Here is a 21,586-nt window from a genome sequence, read left to right as displayed (position 1 = left end):
GACATAGTACTATTTAGATTTCTTATTTCTTCCTTTATACATTTTGTAAGTTTTTATTTCAAAGAATTTGTACATTTTATCTAGAAATGTATTACTTAATTTTCAGATATTCAGGGATTTACCTGAAGACATTATGTTACTGATTTTAATTTTAGTTCAGCCACTGTAAAAGAACATACTCTGTATAATGAAATACCATTAACTTTATTGAGACTCATTTTATAATCAAGCATATATTCTATCTTGGTTAATGGTTAATGTGTTATTGGAAAAAAAAGTGTACGCTGGCAAGCATTGGTGGATTGCCTACAAATTTCAATTAATTGAGATGATTGATAGTGTTTTTCAAATTTTCATCCTTACTGACGTTTTTTGTCTAAATGATACATTTTATATTTCATATATATTAACATTTTAATCAGGAAATTCAGTATTATATCAGTGTTTACATATATCATTAGTTTTCATCACTGACATTTCAGTTTTTGATTAAAATTATAGAACCTACATAATTACTGCATCGTTATCACTATATTCAAAATTTGATCTTAATATTAGGCTAAAAAGCAGTTGTGGAGTAGCCAATTTTTAAGCTAGCTTAACATATAGATTCCTGTTTGGTTTTTTGAGCTGCTTAATTAGAAAATATGTATTATTTTAACACAGCATGTTTTTAATATTGAATTTTTTAAATAGGAGATTTTTGCAATGCAAATTATACCAATAGCCTAAACTTTACACAGTAAACTTCTCTTTTCCTATAAACCTAACTTTTTATCAGCCTTTTTAAAAAATGTCCTTAGAAGTTCTATCACAGAAGTTAGTAAATATGTCACTTCAATTACATAACACCAACCATTTTTCAATTGCTAAGGTAACTAAGAGATCTTCCTCTTACATTTTTCATGGTTAAAACTCCACTTGTTGACCTTCTTTCCATTAATTATATTTGACAGTTTGGATTTTTATTTTTATTATTTTTGAACATGGATCATGCCTTAAAGAAGCTTAAAAATTTCATAGTAAGTCATTATTAATGCACTGAAATAATCAGAAAGAAACTAGGTGCTTAAAAGTTAGGTTTACTGGGACTTCCCTGGTGGCACAGTGGTTGGGAGTCGCCCTGCCAATGCAGTGGACATGGGTTTCAGCCCTGGTCTGGGAAGATCCCACATGCCGCAGAACAGCTAAGCCCATGCACCACAACTACTGAGCCTGTGCTCTAGAGCCTATGTACCACAATTACGGAAGCCCGCACGCCTAGAGCCCATGCTCCGCAGCAAGAGAAGCCACCGCAATGAGAAGCCCTTGCACCGCAACGAAGAGTAGCCCCTGCTCGCCACAACTAGAGAAAGCCCACGCGCAGCAACGAAGACCCAATGCAGCCAAAAATAAATAAATAAATAAATAAATAAATAAATAACCTAATTAATTAATTAAAAAAAGGATTACACAACTGTTCTAGAAGCTAAAAATAGGTAGTGAAGGCTTCATGAAGGAGATTGAGTTAATATTCAATTAATAAAAACTAATATTTAATGAATATTTACTGAGTGTCAACTCCTTGCAAAATGGTTTTGCATGGATATTTTAATTTTTATAAGGACCATGTAAGTAATACATAAATATTTTTTCTCAATTTTCAAATGATAAGAACATTTTTAAAAAGTAATTTGACCAGGGTCACACAGTAACACATGTTGCTTAGTCAGAATTTATCAGTTAATGGAACTTAAATCCTGCTCTATTAACCACAGATTTTAAAGCAGAGGTAGAAATTGGCTCTGTGTAGTAAGAGAATCAGTATTGATGCTATAACATACAGTGGGGTTGGCAAACTTTATCTATAAAGAACCAGATAGTAAATATTTTAGGCTTTTCAAGCCATACAGTCTCTGTGGTAACTATGCAACTCTGTGGTTGTATCATAAAAACAGACAATACACAAGCAAATGGGTGTGGCTGTATTCTAACAAACCTTTAATTACCATACAGACAGTGGCCCAAATTTAACATGTGGTGGTCCATAGATTGCCAATCCCTGATATATGGCCCCAGCTGGTTATTGCTTTATTCTGCCAAGAGAAAACAAACAAAAATATTCTACTTAAAAAAAAATACAGTAGAGTTGTTTATACTCTACATCACAGAAATAAGTTTTTTAACACAGCTAAGGTTACAGGTCCCAAATGCTGATACATAATGCATCTGTGTAACACATACACAAGGCCTTTGATAAATAATTGAAAGAGTAACATTGAAGATCCTATGTATTCTCCTTGCCTCTTGATACCATTCCTTCATTCAACATACATTTCTAGCATCATAAAAAATCTATTTTATACAGACAGTCATAGACCAATGTCATAATTAGCTACCACTGATTGTTTTGGAAGCCTTTCTTCAAATTTTCAGCTCAGCTTACTTACATGATGGATATTGTTGATTCTAAGGGCTACATTCCAAGGTGAGTACATAATTAGTATCTATATCCATTAGTAGTCACATTGAATTAGGCACTATAAACAAACAGCAATGGGATTACACAGTTTGAGTTTCAAGCTTATATATTTTTTCACATTAAGATTTCTGCTAATAAATGAGAATTCGGGAGGTATGTTTCCCTCCTTTTGATGAGATAAGAATATCCCTAAGAGTTCTGTCTGGTATTCTGTTAAGATTATTGAGTTCTATTGGGAATGTCATTTCTTTGGAAATTCAGAATGACAATTGAGAATCTTGTTTAAAAAAAAAAAGCCCTATCATATAGACTTTTCAATATAGTGGTGGGGTTAATTTTGTGGTAATATTGATGCTCAAGGTATTTGGGATACTGGGACTACTGAACAACTGTTCTTTGAAAACAAGCTTTCTGATAATCTTGTCTTCTAATCTATTTTGGGCCCTCTTTAGCCTTGGCACAGGAACAGAGCGAGGCTGAAAATGTCTGTATGAGTTTACTAGGGCTGCTATAATAAACTGCCACAAATAGAGTGGTTTAAATGACAGAAATGTATTGTCTTTGAGCTCTGGAGGCTGGAAGAGGTCAAGTGTCAACAGGGTTGCTGCCTTCTGAGGGCTGTGAGAATCTTTTCCATGCCTCTCTCCTAGAATTTTAATGGTTTGCTGGCAGTCTTTGTCATTCCTTGACTTGTAGAAGTACCACCCCGATCACATGGCATTCTTCCTATATGCATCTCTGTGTCCAAATTTCCCGTTTATAAGGACATCATTCATAATGGATTAGGGGTCCACCTTGCTCCAGTATGACCTCATCTTAACTAAATACATCTGCAGTGACCCCATCTGCAAATAAGGTCACATTCTGAGGTACTGTGAACTAGGATTTCAACATATGTAATTTGAGGAGACACAATTCAACCCATAACAATATTCATGATGGAGTTTCAAGTCAATAATACTGATTCAGTTCTAGTGTTAAGAAAGATTACATTCTATGAGACAGACTGATCTATTTTTTGCCACTAAGTAAATCCTGGGTGTGTATTCATAGTTTTCCAATTTCTATTCAACACTTACTTTAATCTTAAATATAACATAGAAATATTTTAAGTTTATCTTTAATATGAAATATTTAAGAACTACTTAAAACAGTCAACCAAAGGTATCTGGAAATATTTCAAAAATTAATATGTAATCCTTTCACATATAATTTAGTTACAAAGAAAGAAAAAAAATATTAAAGGTCCATGATTAAAAAAAAAAAAAAGCACTCCTGGGCACATACCCAGAGAAAACTATAATTCAAAAAGATACATGCATCCCACTGATCATTGCAGCACTAAGACATGGAAGCAACCTAAATGCCTGTCTACCCATGGATAGAGAAGATGTGGTGTGTGTGTGTGTATATATATAGGAATATTACTCAGCCATAAAAAGAACAATGCCATTTGCAGCAACATGGGTAGACCTAGAGATTATCATATTAAGTGAAGTAAGCCAAACAGAGAAAGACAAATATTATACAATATTGCTTATATGTGGAACCTGAAAACAAAAAGATACAAATGAACTTACTTACAAAACAAAAATAGACCCATAGTCATAGAAAACAAACTTACGGTTACTAAAGGGGAAGGGGGTGAAGGATAAATTAGGAGTTTGGGATTAACATATACACACTACTATATATAAAATAGATAACCAACAAGGACCTACTATATAGCACAGGGAACTAAGCTTAATATTTTATAATAAGCTATAAGGGAAAAGAATCTGAAAAAGAATATATATATATATTATATGTATATATGTATATAATTGAATCACTGTGCTGTACACACGAAACTAATACAACATTGTAAATCAACTATACTTCAATAAAAAAAAATCAAGATTAATAAAAACAGGTCACTAATTACTAAAGAAAATTAGATTGTACATATAATTTATATATTTTCAGTGGAAATTTAATAAAAATTATTATCCCACAGGTATTTATATACTATGATGTTTTAAAGTATTGTCATATGTCTAAGCTTTAAACTATATTTCTAATCCTTTAAAAACCCATTCACATAAAGCATTTGACATTTTTCCATTGTTTCAATACTAGTAATTGTGCCTCAGTTTTAAACTATTCAGTAAAATATTTTGTAAGGAATAGGTGTTTTGGTTTTAAAATTATCTTTTAAGTACCATATAAAACCAAAATGAGCATCTCATATCATAATATACTTTCCATGTATTCTACTTTAATAAGTTTAGCATTTAGCTGTGAAAACAGGCCAACACGTTTTTTGTGTGTCAGTGATCTAATCTTACTTTTTCTCAGTGTTTAAAGAGGTGATGATCACATGAATATAAATGAATTGACCGTGTCAAATCTATTACATCAAATAGTCTGATAACACTGAAGAAACATGTATTTTTAAAATGCAATATTAGTTTCTTTACTATAATAAATTAAAATCTTCTGCATGTTTGCTATTACTGTGGCAACAGGTAGTTTAGTATTGTGATAAGATTATACTTGTAATTGCCTGGGACAAGCATTTATTGTTTTGGTTTTCTTATTTTGATGCTCCTCTTTCTCTTTACACATGTATTTCATTATAGACTATCTGAAACCATTTTTCCTTTTTCTTTGAAAATTTTATTCTGAAATAATACAATATATACAGTAGACTTGTAAAGATAGTTCAGAAGTTTGGATTTTTTTTTCTGTTCCAGGAGGTATTTTCTTTATTTGTAACATCTTTTCCAATTTGTGACAGCTCAGTCTTTCCTTGTATTTCATGATACTTTTAAAGAATAGTGTTAAGGAATTTTGTAGAATGTCCCTCAATTTAAGCTTGTCTAGTATTTTCACATGTTTGGACTAAGGCTGTGGATTTGGGGGAACAATATAATAGAAGTGCCCTTCTCATCACATCATAGGATGTGCATGATATCAACATGAGTTATTACACTCGATGTTAAAGTTGATCATTTGTTTAAGGTAGTGTCTGTCCAGTTTCTCCAGTGAAAGGTTACTCTTTTTCCCTTTCCATTCTCTATTCTTTGGAAGTGAGTTACTAAGTCCAGCCTGTATACAAAGGGAAGCAAATTAAATTCTTAGAAGGAAGTATATCAAAGATTTTTGTGGACATATATTAAAGCAAACAGTAAGTATGTTAACTCATTTCTAAACACATATCTATATGCATTTCTTTATCTATGACTAAACATTAATTCATATTGATCTCGCCACCTCTAACCCAACACTACAGGGTGTATTCTAACATTCTTCCTTCCTTACTTGTACAGTAACTTCTTTCTCTGAGAGTGAGAAACTGGGCTCTCATTGTCTACCATCTATTTACTCATTTGTTCAATCATAATATACATGTAAGTTACTTTCAGAATCGCTAAATTACAGCCTTGTGAGAAACAAAATTACCAACTAGGATATACTGTTTGTCTTTAACCTTATGGTATCCAGACAAACACTGTTTTTAAGTGATTTTGGTCAGTTACTTTCTTACCCATTTCCTTCAGTGAAGTTGTCATACATTTGTAACACATTAATTCATTTTTCATAATCTCAATCACATCCTGATTTCCCCTCATATCCTGGTTGATTTTTATTGTGTGATAGGAAAAGTCACCTAGTGTAGTATAAGGTTTTTTTTTTTAAATCCAGTTTTTTAAAAATTTGTTTTTATTATTATTATTTTTTAATTTATTTCTGGCTGTGTTGGGTCTTCGTTGCTGCACGCCGGCTTCCTCTAGTTGTGGAGAGAGGGGGCCACCCTTCATTGTGGTGCGTGGGCTTCTCATTGCGGTGGCTTCTCTTGTTGCAGAGCACGGGCTCTAGGCACGTGGGCTTCAGTAGTTGCAGCATGTGGGCTCAGTAGTCATGGTACACAGGCCCTAGAGCACGCAGGCTTCAGTAGTTGTGGTGCACGAGCTCAGTTGCTCGGTGGCATATGGGATCTTCCTGGACCAGGGCTCGAACCCGTGTCCCCTGCATTGTCAGGAGGATTCTTAACCACTGTGCCACTAGGGAAGTCCTAGTACAAGGTTTTATGGGCCTTAATGAATACATAGTCATGGATCAACTACTATGTATCATACAGAACAATTTCAACAACTCAGATATTCATTTATATATGGCCCCTTTGTAGTAACCCACTCTCTCCTCCACAACTCTTGGTAATAACTGATATGTTTTCCATCCTTATATTTGTGTCTTATTAGGATACCATATAAATGGAATCATGCAATATGGAGCATTTTAGGCTGGTTTCTTTCACTTAGGAAAGTACATTTAAAATGTATCCATATTGTTATGGATATCGAGCCATTCTTGCATCCTTGGAATAAATCCCACTTGATCATGGTGTATGATCCTTTTAATGTATTATTGAATGTGGTTTGCTAATATTTTGTTGAGGATTTTTGATCTATGTTAATCGTGATACTGGCCTGTAATTTTTTTTTTAATTTTGTGATATCTTTGAAGGTTTTGGTATCAGAATGATGCATTTCCACTCCTCTTACCCATCTTATTGTGGTTCTTTCTTTACATCTTTAGTTGTAGTAGATCTTTTCTGCTAGTCTTTCGGTCATTCTCATTGATAGTTACTCTGTAAACAGTTGTAATTTTGGTGTGTCTGTGGGAGGAGGTGAACTTAGGAACTTCCTGCTCTGCCATCTTGGTCACTCTACCTGTTCACTGACTTTTGTATGTTTACTTTGTGTACTGTGGCCTTGCTAAACTCACTTATTACTTAAAGGAACTTTTTATAGATTACATTTGATTTTCATTTATTACTTTTCTGTGGCTGGTTTCATGCTGCAGTGTCAGAGATGAGTAGTTGCAACAGAGTTTGTATGGCCCTCATACAATTTACATTAAAATTAAATCACTTTTAATTTACTTTCTAGATTTTTACTTCTTCTTGAGTTAGTTTTTGGTAAGTCATGTACTTCAAAGAATTACAACATTTCATCTAATTTCTCCAACTTATGGATGTAGAATTGGTGGTGATATTCCTCTTCGTTTTCATGTTTGTGGGGACTGTAGTGATATCCCCGTTTTTATTCCTATATTGCCAATTTGTGTCTTCTTGTTTTTTTCTTGGTCAATGTAACTATGGTTATATTCATCTTTTCAAAGATGAATATTTTTTTGACTTTCAAAAATAATCTTTTGTTTTCATTGGTTTTCTTTATTGTTTTTGGTTCTAAATTTCATTAATTTCTATACTATTCTTCATTATTTTTTGTTTACTTTTGGTTTATTGTTCTTCTTTGGTTTGTAAAGGCAAACCCTAAAGTAATCAATCTAATCTTTTTTTTCCTAATATAGATATTCAATGCTATATATTTCCCTCTAAGTATGTCAGCTACATCCAACAGTTTTGAAATGTTTTATTTTCATTTTGTTTAGTTACAAATGTTTTTAAGTTTCCTTATAGCTCCCTCATTTACTCAAATGTTATCTAAAAAGAGTATCTCTGGATTTCCAGTGTTTGTGCTGATTGCCCAAACTTACTTCTGAAATGGATTCCTAGTTTAATTCTGTTATGATCTGAGAGCATAATTGACATGTTTTATTCTTTTAAATTTGTTAAGATTTCTTTTTGTTCCATTTTGGTGAATTTTCATTTGCCCTGGTGGACAACATGCTTTCTGATGTTCCTGAGTTGAGTCTTCTATGACTGTAAATTAGGTTAAATTAGGAATAGCGTTGTTTAGGTCACCTATATTCTTACTGATTTTCTTTCTACTAGTTCTGTCAATTTTTGAGAGTGTTGAATCCTACAACTATAGTTATGAATGTGTCTTTTTTTTCTTTCAGAGTTATCAGATTTGCCTCATTTATTTTGTGGCTCCTGTTAGGTACATACACATTTATGGTTGCCATGTCTGCTTGGAGAATTTACCTGTTTATCATTATGTAACATCCCTTTTTATCTCTGATTATATTCCTTGTTATGACATCTACTCCATCTTAGTTTTATATATACTGCTTTTGTTTTGTTTGTATGCCATATCTTTCTCATTATTTACTTTTCATTCAGATATATCTTTATATTTAAAATAAATTTTTTAAAAACAGCATATAGTTCCAAGGGGTTTCCACCAGTGTTCGAAGGTGGCAGGTTTTGTCGCCCTTCCTCCTGCAGATTAAAACTTTCCTTTCATTGGAGAATAGGGGAGTTGGCTTTTGGCAGAATTTGGGGGAATAGTTTCTTTTCCCCTCCCTTAGCCAGTAGTACAAAACCAAGTTTCTCTGTTTTCTTTTTTGTTTTGTTTTGTTTTGTTTTGCGGTACACGGGCCTCTCACTGTTGTGGCCTCTCCCCTTGCAGAACACAGGCTATGGATGTGCAGGCTCAGCAGCCATGGCTCATGGGCCTAGCCGCTCCGCGGCATGTGGGATCTTCCCGGACTGGGGCACGAACCCACGTCCCCTGTATCGGCAGGCGGAGTCTCAACCATTGCGCCACGAGGGAAGCCCTCTCTGTATTTTTCTTTATCTTCCATATGACTGCCGGTAAAGTTTGTGGAGGAAAAAGCCTGCAAAATGGTACAAGTTCCTCTGTGTTTGTAGCACCCTGGGGCTTCAGATTTTCATGTTATCACACATTGTCTTTAATAATTTGTTTTTTAAAAATATAGCTGGATCGTTTACTTGCTTATATGGCCTCCAGTAGCATCTACCCTGGTCAACTAATGCTTGGGTACTCTTGCTCCCTGCAGGTACTTATCTATCACTACTTAGATTCCAGGTTAGTTCTTTGACTTGTATATTAGTTTTTCATGGCTGCTATTACAAATTACCACAACTTAGTGGCTTAAACAACACAGTCCATCATTTTTGCATTTCTGTAGGTAGAAGTCTAGCAAAGATCTTACTGGGCCAAATCAAAGTGTTTCCAGGGCTGCTTCCTGTCTGTGGGATCTGAGTAGGATTTGTTTCCTCATCCTTTCCTGCATCCTAAAGGATATGCCTGTTCTTTGGGTCCTACCCCTGCTCCTTCATCTTCAAAGTTAGCAGAGGTGAGCTGAATCCTTCTCATAGCACATCACTCTTCTGCCTCTCTTTACCACTTTCATGATCTGCTTCCTGCATATCCAGTGAGTTTAGTAATATCACAGGATCCCACCTTTTTCTTTTTTAATGTCAGTCTCACCAGATGGGACAGGAATTTCAAAACTGAATATAAGATAAACAGCTAGAATTTCTAAAATTTGCCTTCCTAACTGTATATAGCTAAATATCTCTGTTTTTTATCAAAATGTTTGTACTGTATTTATATACTTGGATTTATGGTTATCTTATCACATAATACATTCCATGCAGCATTTAGGTAACTATTTAGATAATACCAGGTTTCACAACTGTTCACCTTCACATTTTTCAGTCAATGTGCAATATGTCCACAGAACATCACCAAGCACTTCAAAGTACATGTCAGAGAAAGATATGTTGCTTGTCACCCACACCCAAGGGATTTCAAGTACTAAGAGACAGGAAAGAATATTACACCTGACAATAATTAAGCACCATAATCATAATTCACATGAATTGAGTGAAAATAAAATGGATAGTAATATTCTTAGAGAGTGGACAAAAGAGAAGGATATCAAGAAAAATTTTTAGAGAAAATGTCATTAGATATATACAAGAGCTTTTATGACTCTTAGCTCATATTTCTATACATATACTTGTAGCTGGAGCTGATAAATTCTAAAGAATACATCCACAGACTGCTAGCCAGGAACATAAATTTATATCCAAGAAGCAAAGTATATCATAGTCATCTATCAGTGTAGAAATGATATATCAGATATCCAGGAAGAATATAGCCAGGCCACATCTCAGTCTTTGCTCCCTGATGTACCCAAAACACAAACTCTCTCATTTTGTTTTATATCCCCCAAACTGTTAAGATGTGTAAAGGCCAAATTTAACATGGATAGAGCAAATAGTACCACATGGGGAAGGCTATTTATAGTGTACTGTTTTCTTAATAATTTGCACTGTATGAAATATCTTGTCAGTATCAAATATCTTGTCAGTATTCTGTAGCTACATGATGTCACATTATCATAGTTTCCTGTTTGACATCCCAATCAAACACTGCACAAAGAAGAAAAGTTTCCTGCTCAAAGTAGTCAAAAATCATAATTTTATAATCTGAAAACTCTCTGTGGACTCTTTAGAAAGCATTTCATGGTACTCTAATACTTTCAAGACCATTAGCATATTTCATCCCAAAATAAAACCTTGATATAATCTAGTGTTGTGATGGAACTCCAGCCATATGCATCTTTATAAATCAGATGCAGAAATTTATTTTATCCTAAATACTTAATTTATTCCTGGATCATACTCAGAAGGCAAAAGATTATAATACCTTAACAGAAATGTAAAAAAGGTCAACAGTTTCTGCCTATTTCTTTTCTAACTGAGTTAGTGCTTAGGTTGGCCAAGAACTGCAGCTCCTGGATCATAATGAAATTGCTTAGGAAACCCTGCAGTCCAGTGGTCAACTAGAACTGCTCTTTGGTTCAACTCATTCGTGCATTTCTCCAGAAGGAAAATTACTTATACCAGTTATGTGCATCCTTCCATCCAAGGACAACATGTGGCCCCAGCCCCTTTGTGATGCACACATGTGAGGATGATTTTATGAGCATCCTCATCTTATACATGAGAAAACTGGCATGGATTTTGTCTGACTTATGTGATCCACCTCTCCTCTCCCAGCAGTTTTGTGCTACCTTATTACTTCAAATCTCTTCTAGCTAGGACATGTCTTCAACAGGGGCAAATTTAATGACAATAAGAATGCATTAAAGTCTAGATTAAATTCTATGCATTATGCAGTGTTACTCCAGGTTTTTTTTTTATTCCAGTGTATTTTGATATGTACTTCATGCTTTGATGTTTCTAGCTTTCAGAGTACCATGTATAACATAATAATTGATGACGTATAGTAGAACCCTGAAGTGGAGAGTAACCAGTCACCCACATGCAAGTGAACAAGTGCATCGCTAACACTTTGGAAGTTTTCCAGTTATACTCAACAATTAAAAGAGCATAGAAAGTGAAAAATGTATTGCTTGAAAACCATGGATCCTTTAAATACATTGCAAGTATTTATGATATAACACCATTTTATGGTGTAGAAATGTTGGTATGCATAGAATAATTTCATAAGCAAGGAACGTTTACTCTCTGTAGGTTCCTAAGCAGAGTTTTATCAATCTCTTCCAAGTCTGGGGCATTTTGGCTCCCTTCTAAATATTATTAAATTTGAATCTTATTTGAAATAACTTACTGATTCAAACATTACTTATGAAATTTTAAAAATTTCTATATAGTTACAATTTTGAACCTTTAATCTTTTACTGAGTCACATTCTTCCTTTTTGGAATATTCAGAGAGCTTCTGATTAAGTTTTTGAGCCACACTGAAGTTCATTCTAACATGACAACCTTTCAATTACTGTCTTTTTCTTCTTTTTTTTTTTTTTTTGCGGTACGCGGGCCTCTCACTGTTGTGGCCTCTCCCGTTGGGGAGCACAGGCTCCGGACGCGCAGGCTCAGTGGCCATGGCTCACGGGCCCAGCCGCTCCGCGGCATGTGGGATCTCCCCGGACCGGGGCACAAACCTGCGTCCCGTGAATCGGCAGGTGGACTCTCAACCACTGCCCCACCAGGGAAGCCCCAATTACTGTCTTTTAAATTAACTTTTGTCTCCTCTTACCCTTAGCTTCCCTAGAAATATTTCATTATATGCTTATTAGGTGAATTCCAACATGTGAACTTTATTATCATGCTCTAGACTATTTTTTCAAAGTGTCTCAAATATTGGGGTACCTATATCAAGCACAGTATTGCAGATACAGTTCTCATTAACCAAGAGAACCCTGCAAAGAACAAGAGACCACTGTGTACAAAGAGGCAATAATGGATTACAGGGAGAAAAAAACACAAGATAAACAGATATTGATTTATTCCAGCATATGACAGTTACAATGCATGCTCAATACGTGGTAAATAGATAAATGTTTATGGATAGATGGATTAAGGCAGGGGTCCCCAACCTTTTTGGCACCAGGGACCTGTTTCATGGAAGATAGTTTTTTCACAGACGGGGTGGGGGTGGGGGATGGTTCAGGCGGTAACGCGAGCAATGGGGAGCGATAGGGGGCGATGGGGAGTGGCAGATGAAGCTTCGCTCGCTCGCCAGTCGCTCACCTCCTGCTGTGTGGCCCATTTCCTAACAGGCCACGGACTGGTACCGGTCCGTGGCCCGGGGATTGGGGACCCCTGGATTAAGGGATATCTTGGTAACTGTTTCTTAAGGCAATTAAAAAATAGTTCCAGAAATTTTCGATTACAAAAGTTGTCATGTTTTGGTTTAGGCAGGAAAATTAAGGCCTCAGAGACCATATTCATTGTATAACCTTAGTCAGATCCCTTAATCAGAGTTTGATGGTTACAAAATAAGAGTTATAGTAGATACATGCTAACCCAACTTGATGGCTTATAATGAAAGTATTAATTCAGTTTACCCAATATAGTGCTGATACAAATATTCTCACTACTAAAATTCTTGGCTGAGATTATAATAAGGCATTTTGGAAATGCTAAATGCTTAAAAGTGACATCTTTAGCATTATCACATCATTTTCAGAATTTTCTAACCTATAGGTCTGGGAGAATCTTAATCATTGATCTCTGCATAGATAGGAAAATCAAATGTGAATAAACATTTAAAAATATATTGACCTTTATAGTATGAAAGAACCAACTATATGGTGATTTTGAGCAGCTTTAGGAATTTAACTTATTTGGGACTTAGGTAATTCATTGAAAGTCTCAAAAATAGAGTGATATGACAATGGTAAAGGATTATAATAAACTTCCTATAGTATTTCTTTATGAAAAGAGAGAAGTGATTCCTTTGGGATATGCCAGGGATTTAGTTGATTCACTAATTCCTTAGAGCACTAGGTGGCTGACATATCTATTTACTGGCTTGTGATGTAATGAAGTGCTTGACAGAGGTAAGTTAGTTTAACAAGCTGACCTGCTTACATAGCATCTGTAAATATTGCATGAGTCATAGCATTAATTGGGTCATTTGATTGCACAGGCCGAAATGAAGGGCTTCTAGCAGTTTTGTACCTTTTATAGCATTTGTCAGTTTTACCCTACTTAATGAAAGGTCACTGGCTTGAAATATCTTCTGAGCTTATTTTGACTTCACTTCCTAGGCATCATTCTAGGTTCCTGTGCACAATACATTTGCTAACCAGTGATGAAACTGGTACCTACATTAATCACTAAGGTCTAATGTTCTGTAGATCTGATGAAATGAAAGAAAATAGTTTCCAGAGGTTTCTGTTAAAAATACTACTCTTTACATAATTAGGAATATAGATAGCAAAGGAAATGACTTCCTCAGGATTTTGTTATATGAAAAAACAAATTAAAGCTTTTTACTTCGTATATAACCTGATTTTATGCAATTCATAGCAGAGAGTAATTCAGGTTTATAAATAACCTTGTAGAAAGGATGTTATAAAAGCTGTCACTGAATTTTGAATAAAATCCACATTTTTTAAACTTTGTGTGATGCAAAGCAAATAAATATGCTATTACTTTATTGTATCAGTGAAATAGATTTCAAAATTAGTGGTGGAAAAATCTGCATTTTTAATTATGTATTTCTCTGTGTATAGAATACTGTTTTGTAAAATTAGTGTCATGTCTTCCAGTATAATAGCAAAAACAAACCATAGTTTGCCTGAAGTTTATTAGCATAGACTATAATCCCTACAATTAGATAAATGTGTTTCTTTACTTAGGTATATTTTCAGGATACAAACAAGGCATAGAGAACATTTTTTGCCCCCATTTTCAAAATGGATCTTGAAACCACTTCTGAGGCAGCTCAGATGTCTAAATGCTCTCTGGAAAACATTAAAATGCCATCTCAGTCCTTGTTTAGACATTATTGATTTTATATTACAAGTAGATGAAAGGTCCACTTGGGGAATACTGCTGTATAATTGCTGCAATGACTTAGCCATCTAATACTACCCAGGGCAAAAGCAATTTGATCAAAATCAATGTAAAATATACATTTATCCTCCTGAGACATCCAGGGTATGGGGGGGGACGCCAAGTATGAAGAGCAATATTTAATAATGTGACATCAGAAGTAAAAGCAGTTACATCTTTACTAACTCTCAAATGCAAATGACTTTACATGACTCTGAATTCTGGAGTCGTATGGTTTATTGACAATAAATTAGACAAATCAATAACTTCTGCAAAAAGAGTGTTTTGAAAGAGTAAATCTTGTATTAGTAGCAGGAATGTAGCTTTACAAAACTGCTCAAATGCCATACCTCTTGCTTGTTTAAGCACATGGTTTATAAAACATATTCTGGGCAGGGCTTACATTTTCACGTTTTCTTACATCTTCCTAAGCTCTTAGTTGGACGGCCTATATAGTCAACATGTCATATCCACTTGAAAATTCTTTTCAACCTCAGGAATATTGGTCAGATTTGTAGGATTCAAGTTCTGCTCTATCTAGTCTCACTTTTCATCTGATCCCAGGAATAGGAGAGTGTGGCTGGACATTGTTGATGGGCATCCTTTACTGAGAGAGATGGATTTACCATGAACAAATGAAGTTTAAACTTCATACTCTCCTGGGAAGGATACTTTGTGTGGCCCTGGAAAGGACCCTAGCAATGTGTACATATATTCAAATATGTTTGTAAAATGGTAAGATATTTATAATTTTCTACAATTGCTTTTCTAACCTAAATGATGCAAATGCTGTTATATTCATTATTTTGTTTTATTTTTTTGAAAGAGGAGTCCAAAACCATATTAGCCTGTGACCCCACAAATCCAGGGTCTGCCCGAGCTATTGACAAGACCCATAAAATTATCCAAGTTGAGTGTGTGAGTGTGGGAGTGCCTGATACCTGATCGTAATGCCAATAATGTGTCCTTGGTCAATGTGTCCTATCATTCAAGGTGTTCATATTCTGTAAGCCCTGAGTGACCAAGTGCCAACTGAAAAGGATCAGCCATGTATGAAAACAATATTTCAGTGTTATGTCTTTTAGCAAGAGCACAACATATATTTTTAACTCACCCTAGTAGCATTTTATTTTAATAACTTTCTTTACGCTTGAAAAAATGACATCATTATTTCTCACAATCATAGCTTCCACTCCACTGTTTCTCACACCCACCCATAAACACAATGATATCAAAACTTTTGCAGTTGATCATTATCTATGAAAGATAAATTCTAAACAGAATCATCTATAGTGAATGTTCTGGTATCTCAAGAATGTATACAAGGTGAGAACTCATCTACAGTATGTAAGTCAACTCAAAAAATCAGAAATGTCTTATCTGAGTTAAAAGCAGGAAAACACCTTCTTCAGACCCTTTGAGGCATCAAAGCTGCTCACATTCAGCTACACCACTCTGCTTTCTACCTGTACACACCACATCTTTATCTAAAGCATATATATCCATAACCTGTACTCACATCAACTGATCTTATGTCTGTAGATTGAGAACCTATGGATTCACTCATTCCTGAATTCATTCATTTAAGAAATATTTATTGAGCACATTTCTGGGCCTGGCATTCTTCTAGAGATGGAGCAAGACAAATGCAAGTGACACTTTTAAAGAACTTAAAATCTGGCAGAACTCTGGTGCCATGATAGTCCCTACCATGTCAACTGAGAAGATCTGTGCTAAAGAAGCAAGTGTTGTAAATCATCTACCTTGGAAATGCACCAGGACTTTCTACCTGGCGAGTTCAAAGATCCTCAAGGCTCATCATCTAAGGAAAGGCATTTGGGGATGGAGGATGAGAAGGTATCTTTCATGTTAGAGTATTACTACGGGGAACATTCTCATCACACAGACAACTCATGCATTTCTAGTGTAACTTCCTTGTTTGCTTACTTGTTAAGTAATCAAAAGAAACCCCACCCTATTATATCCCATATACATGCTTTTACCGTATATTGAATCTTCAGAGTTTCTCAGTATGATAGATAGATAAGCTTGAATAATTAAGTTTGTGTGGCTGTGCATTTGTCTCTGTGTATGTATGTCTATTCTATCTTCTTTTGTGACTGTCTGTTGGTGGTGAAACAACATTACCCAGCAGTGTTCTTAGAGAAAGAACCCTGGACTTGAATTCAGGTTATACTAGAGGTCATATTTATAAACTGTGTGATCCTAGCATATTACATAAGCTTTATAAACCTCAAGTTTTCATTCCTAACGTAGAGTTAATACAACCTTTTTGATCAAGATTAGATGCGTCTTTTATTTTTCCATTTATGTTTTAAATATGCTCCATATGATACCACCTTACCTCATTTAAATCTGAACATTCACTGAGATCAGGGATTATGCTTCTCAAATCATTGTTTTTCTTTCCTAAATATTAGTAATGATAATATTTACTTAGTGTTTACTGTATGGTAGGCACTCTATTAACCACTTTACATACTTCACTCATTTAATTTTTGTAATATTCCTAGCCACTTGGTAAGATTTCAAGTTCTGCAGAGACTGCTTGACTTTAAAATTTAGCTCTTCTACTTACAAGCTATAATGGAAAAACCACTTAGCCTGTCTGAATCTCAGTTTTCAAATCTACTCATAGGTAGTTATGAGACTTAGATGAATTAATAAAAGTAAAGTACATAAATATTGCCTGGAGTATAGTAAGTTATTAAATATGCAATGACTTTGTTTTCAAATATACCCATTTTTACCATTATCACCTCTAACTTGAACAGGTAGATTTATTACTGTTCATTTTTTGCTCTTTTGTGGAGTTTGGTTTTTTTGTTCAGTAAATATTCATAAGGAACAAACCTTAGCCTCACCTAGATAAGCCCAGCATATGGACTCTCTCCTTTCCTACCCATTTTCTCTATGGAAAGACTGTATTTCCCCATACCATGTGTGTTTTTCCACACACATGGCCTTGTCCATGTGATGTTCTTTGGCTAATGGAATATAGTATGAAATGATCTGGTGTAAGTTGCAAGCCTCCACCTTAAGTGAAATCACCTCTCTGGGAGATTCCTGTCTCCACCCTGGGAAATACATGCCCCATATACCTGATGGCCCTACACACAGGCCTCAAGGATGTGAGGTAGAGTAGGTATGAACTTAATATGTAGAAAGAAGCAGAGCCACTGGAGCTGTCCAGCCGACACACAGATGTGTTAGTGAGTAATCAATGCATACTGTTTGCCACTGAGATTGCATGTATGCCTTATAATGTGGTAAAGACTGGCCAGTGTTCATCTTCCCCTCATCAGGCTCTTCTGTGTATTACTCAAAGTAGTTTTTAAAAAACATGCATCTAATACTATCATTTCCCCTGCTTAGCACCTTTCAAAGGCGCCATCACAAGTTCCTGGTCATAGCTTACAAGGATTTTAACTACCTCTCAGATCTCATATTATATTTTTCTGTGCACAGATCATCTGGGCCTTTTTCCTTTTCCTAGAACATGCCAAGCACTTTTCCTTCTTAGGCCCTTCTCAAATGTTATTGTGTCTTCCTGATAGGATATTCCACCCTTTTCTTTCCATGCCCCTCACCCTTCATGTCTTAACTTAAAAGTCACCTTCACAGAAATGTCCATCCTGACACCTTATCTAAATAGGATCTCTCTGTCAGTCTCTGTTTTATCTCTTACTATCATTTTATACAATTTTAATTATCTATTTATTTAATTGTTTTTTCTGTCTATTCTACTTCAGTCTAAATCCTGTGAGGTCAACACATGAGTTTTACTTATTTACTATTGATTATCCAGAACCTAGCACGATGCCAAAAGCTTAAAAGTATCACAAATTCTATTGGATAAATGGGTTTTGTTAAGGAAACTGAGGTAGATAATGAAATTCCACAGTATTATACAACTGATAACCAAGTGCAGAACTAAGACTCCTATTCAAGTGTATCTGTTGTTTGTAAAGCTCCAGATATTTGGGAGAAATCAACAAACATACATATTTTATCTGTAATACATGTAGCCTTCATTTATTCAGTTTTGGTAATTCATACCAAATGTTGAGGAACCAGTCATTGAATTATCCCATAGTAAATGGTTAATTATTAAGTAGTGCATGATTTTAAGAGTTGCATTTATACTACTTGGAATAGTAGGTTTCAGTTAGCCTTAAGTACTTTAGAAATACTTATTATTAAAAATTCACAACCTAAATATATAGTATTATTTATTTATTTAAACAGATACTTTCAAGGTCCTCTACTATACAACTTGATCTACTTTAGTAGACATCTCTGATAAATATTTAATAGTACCTAAATTTCAGTTCTTTAAAACAATTTCATATTTCATGTTTTATACAAATTTCATATTTTATATTGTTATCACATCCCTGTATCAGTTATAATAGGCTAGATTGTTCTGTATTAAGCAGCAACCTAAAATATTAAAGGACTACAACAACAAATACTTATTTCCAGCCACATGTCTGTCATTGGTTGGCTTAGGCTGTGTTCCACATCATCTTTACTGCAGGACCTAGATTAAATGAATAGCCTCCTTCTGGAACTTTATTGGTTATCATTGCAGAGGATATCTAAAATGTGATGAAATATGAGCTGGCTTTTAAATCTTCTGCTCAAGATACATGTCACTTCCATTCCTATTTCAGTGGACGAAGAAAGTCATTTTGTGAAGTCTGAAGTCATTGGGACAAATACAAATAATTTTCCCTGAGGAAGTGGCACTGAAATTAGGGGACAATAATACATTTATGACATTTTTCACAACTAATTTCCCTGGTATGATTACTATGTAATTGTTAGTTTTGTTTTACTTTAGCTTTCTGAGAATAGCAGTTTGGTTTTCTCTTCTTAGAATGTCCATCACCCCTCTTTCTAAGATAATTCTGAAATCTCAACTGACTGTATAATATGATGACTATATATATATATATATATATATATAATATATACCTATATATAATATATATATAATATATCGCTTACACCCACTGCCATTGTCTGACTGTTTTCCCCCAAATTCATGCGTTGAAATTCTAATGCCCAATATGATGGTGTTAGGAGGTGGGATGTAAGTGATTAGGTCAAGAGGGCAAGCTCTCATGAATGGATCAGTGCACTTATAAAACATGCTGTAGAGAGATCCCTTGCCCCTTCCACCATGTGAGGCTACAGCTAGAAGTCTGCAAAACCAGAAGAGGGTCCTCATCAGATCATGCTCGTACCCTAATCTTGGATTTCCAGCATCAAGAACTGTGAAAAATTATGGTTGTTTATAAGCCACCTGTTCTGTGGTATATTGTTATAGCAGCCTGAACATACTGTGACATCCACCGTTCCCAAATCTGAGTCTTTGGAACTGATATAATAAAAAGTAAACAATAGTATTTCGTTGCTAGAACCTTAGCTTTAGTAATACAGAAAATGACCTGTAGGCACTACTATTTTATACTGATTTTTACCTGACCAATTGGACATTAGAAGCCACCTAGGAAGAAGGGTGATGATGCCAATTCTACAAGAGTCATATGGTGATTAAGGTTAGTGTTGCATGCATATTTCCCCGAATAACATTATCGTTAAAAATTAAGAATAATGATACATGATAATATTGAAGGTAAAGGTTTCTGGTTAGACTTAGTATAAAATTTGAAGATGTAGGTTTCATAAATAATGACGTAGATGAGGGGCCATGAATTCATTCATCTACAGTGGTGACATTAATATGGATTGAAATAATCCTTCAAAGAACAATAGTAAGTTCAAGAAATTTCCCCCAAAGTTTCCAAGGTTTAGGGCCAGAAAACTTACTTTCTTTCCTTCTAGGTTCTTTGGCTGGTCTAATAGTTAAATTGACAGAAGACAGATTAACAGGAGAAAAATTGTGTATGAGACTCCCTGGCAGTCAGGATACTGAGGCTTATATACCATTCTGAGCTAAGAAGGTGGTAGGAGTATGGGGCTTCAAATAGGGCAAAAGACGATTCACAGGAAGGTGAGAAAAGCAAATGTTTGGTAGACAGATGTTTGCCATGCCATGCAGATAAGTCTTTCTGATATAAAAAGTATCTCTGGTAATAGCTCTGAATAAATAGATATCCTTTGAATAAGCAGAATGTAGTGAACTCTGCATAAGTAAATATCCTCTGAATTAGCAGAAAGCAGTGAGACAACTCCTTAGACCCAATACATGGTGCTTAATCGTCTTGTAATTCCTTTTTTCTAACAGCCTTACCTCTGTCCATCAAAGTAGGGCTTCCTGGTACAGACTCCCTATCTAAATCCTTTTAAGCAGTTAAGTGGGAGGTAAAAAGGTCTTCTTGGTTCTGTTGGGCCCCAGTTGTCTTCAATCTTGAAATAATCCATATGCCAAAGTGGTACATTCTGGTGTGGTGTATTCTTCTCCCCCTGTGAAGTTTCTAAGGTTATCAAGATGTGGACATAGAGAATTCTGAAGATAGAAATTTGGTAGTCTAGGAAAAAAATATAGATATTAGGACTGAATGACATAAGAGAACAGTGACTAGCAAAATAGAATCTAAATTAGATCATTGATCAACCAGTTAGCCCAAACCTGGTACTGACCATTTAGTCCAAGTCTTGGGTCATACATAAAAGAAATTCACACATCCGTGCCTAAATATGGTACTTATCTTCCTAGAAAGCTTAGGAAAGGTAACCAGGGCACACTACCTAAGCAGATCAGTCAAATTATTTTATCAGTGGAATAACAGATACACTGACTAGTTTGCTATAATGTCCAGATTATACATTTCTTTATTCTATATGATACAGCTTTTGAATCTTCCAGTTGTCAGCTTCTTTCTCTTAGGTGGTTTATCATGCATTAGAATTTGTCAGCTCAATCAGACATAGACTTTTCTTGTCAGGAACATGATTGTCATGTGAAAATGTGTGGCTCAGAACCCACTGTGGGGAAAAATCACTGCTACACCAGGGTGCTGAATACTAACCTTATTAGATTTGTTTAGGGTAGTGAGA

This window comes from Mesoplodon densirostris, chromosome 11 (assembly GCF_025265405.1).
Source record: "Mesoplodon densirostris isolate mMesDen1 chromosome 11, mMesDen1 primary haplotype, whole genome shotgun sequence".
Classification (NCBI taxonomy): domain Eukaryota; kingdom Metazoa; phylum Chordata; class Mammalia; order Artiodactyla; family Ziphiidae; genus Mesoplodon; species Mesoplodon densirostris.
Note: the sequence above shows the minus strand (reverse complement) of the source record.